Source organism: Priapulus caudatus, unplaced genomic scaffold, assembly GCF_000485595.1.
Source record: "Priapulus caudatus unplaced genomic scaffold, Priapulus_caudatus-5.0.1 Scaffold31, whole genome shotgun sequence".
In the NCBI taxonomy this organism is placed as follows: domain Eukaryota; kingdom Metazoa; phylum Priapulida; class Priapulimorpha; order Priapulimorphida; family Priapulidae; genus Priapulus; species Priapulus caudatus.
The window spans coordinates 495522-498021 of NW_014577092.1; positions in this window are offsets into that span (position 1 = coordinate 495522).

A 2500-nucleotide genomic window follows, 5' to 3' on the forward strand; every position below is an offset into this window, starting at 1 on the left:
GTGTGTGTGTGTGTGTGTGTGTGTGTGTGTGTGTGTGTGTGTGTGTGTGTGTGTGTGTGTGTGTGTGTGTGTGTGTGCTGGGGGGGGGCGTGCGTAAGAGAGTGAATGAATGAGTGAATGAGTGAGCGCGAGAGTGAGGTAGACAGCTAACCAGCTACATATATAGTCCGATAGGTAGAGAGAGGAGGAGAGACCCGCGCATGCCTCAGCTTCGACTCCATTCTACAGATGTTATGAGCGCGACTGTGATCGATGTGGCGTGGGGATCGGTAGGGTTGCCGATTCTACATGCGTGTGTAACATATCCTATACGTGTAGCCTATATAAGATATCCTATCAACGACTCTAGACGAGTGTCAGTAACTCTGTAAGAGTGTCAGTAACTCTGTACGAGTGTCAGTAACTCTGTACGAGTGTCAGTGACTTTATACGAGTGTCAGTAACTCTATACGTGTGTAAGTGACTCTATACTTGAGTCAGTGACTCTATACGTGTGTATGTGACTTTATATGTCTGTAGATGACTTTATACGTGTGTAACATTTCCACGCGGAAACGTCTCCACTCGTCGTGCAGTATTCTGACCCAGATCGCGAAGATGTATAGCTAGATATATACCACGCGTTCTTTTGCGCGCACGCCTGCAAACATATCACCGTCTGCAGGCGGGCGTATTCTTTCTGCCACAATCAGGTCATCACCGCCGCGCACCCCGCCTGCACACACCACCGCACACTCTCGGCTCAATGCAGCTCTTGTTACTCATATTAAAACTCCAGCGCGTTAGCTTCTTCTAGCCGCGGAGCAATACTACTATAGTATCGCCGTGCGCTCTATAACGGTACATGCAAATACGCTTTGCACTCCGACAGCAGCTCTATTGCCTAAAGCGCACCGCCACTCCGACGCGCATTCAATTATGCAGCAGCGTAGCATTTAATCAGACGAATTTCGTCACAACTTCATGTCATAATGAACTTCCGAGCGCCGGAACAAACGCGATCGCCGTGGGTTTACGAACAACGAATGCGCGACGTAAATATATTTATTTGAAAAAAACAATAATCCGTCGATGTGGTTCTATGAGTTTTATGTATAAGTCCACGCCTCTCTTCTATATGCGTATCTACTTTAGGGTGTTTTTCATCAGACAATCCATGTTTGTTCTAACAGCAGGCGTCATATAGAAATACATCTGGTATAGAAACAAGTACCTGTGTATAGGAACATCAATAAATGCGCATCGCCGAGTTCAGGCGTAATAACAGCGACACGTATATACACACGCACGCGCGCGCACACATTATATTGCTTTTATTGGAGCACACACACAAAGCGCGAAATTATTGCTGCGGGTTTTAGCTCGCCCTCAATACACACAACGAATTACAGCCATTTCGACAAAACAAAACCCGGCACGATTAAGTCGGGCATGTAGACTACACGTATTTTCTCACTTTGATCTCGCGCGCAAAATGTATGCACTTGCGGGCCTGTGGTACGGGTCCGATACGGATGGCTCGCGAACAATCCTCCAAGTGTTAGCGAGCAGCCGTAAGCGCAGGCGAATTCCGCCGCAAAACTCGGATATGCGTCGCTAGGTGTAGGATTTGCGTGTGGAGAGAGCTCTGACAGTCTCACGTCACGAACACATAACCAGCGCGAAATTCCGAGATCAACTGCCCACGTTTGAATTCCGTGTTCAAATGGATATACATACAGTGGCTTTGATCCGCAAATGCGTCAGTATAGTTTTATCAATTATTTGTAATTACTTTAAATGCGAAAAGATTTTTGCGCGTGTACGACCGCTAGATTTTATAATTATCCCAATCGAAACGGCTGCAACGCCGCGAGTTAAAAGTAAACTGAAACTAAATAGCGCTATATGTATGTGAACGAGAAAAATAATTAGAATATACCATGAGGCATGTGAATTATTAGTACATTAATCTAAAAATAAATGTAAAACGCCAAAGAGAAAACTGCAGGGGAGAGATGAAACGGAGAGATAAAGTTTCTGTGAGAGAGAACGACCTACGAAGTGGAAGAGAGGGAAGACAGAAGAAGTAAAAACTAAACGGAAAAGTGCGCCGGAGAGTGGGAGAAAAGAGGAGAGCGGGAGTACGAGGAAGGGTGGGATAAAGAGAAAGGGGGTGAGAGAACGACATTAAACGAAAAAGAGATAACATTTACGAGGAGAGACAAAATGATTATAATGACAGCTCACATTTGCGTATATTCATAATGTCACGGAAAATGGAATGTCAGGAATACGTTCATGTACAAACATGTGCATGGGAAGAGTAGAACAGTGCGCAGCGAAACGAAACCGCGAGACCTGCACACGCGGCAATCCTTGTCCAACAACAAATGCCAAAATGTGCGAAATCGATTTTAAGGAATTTTTCCTATTAAATCGCGTTTTCCGCCACGCTGCACGCAATGTCTACACGCGTCGATGCGATATATGAACAGAATAATGCGTGCGACGTATATTA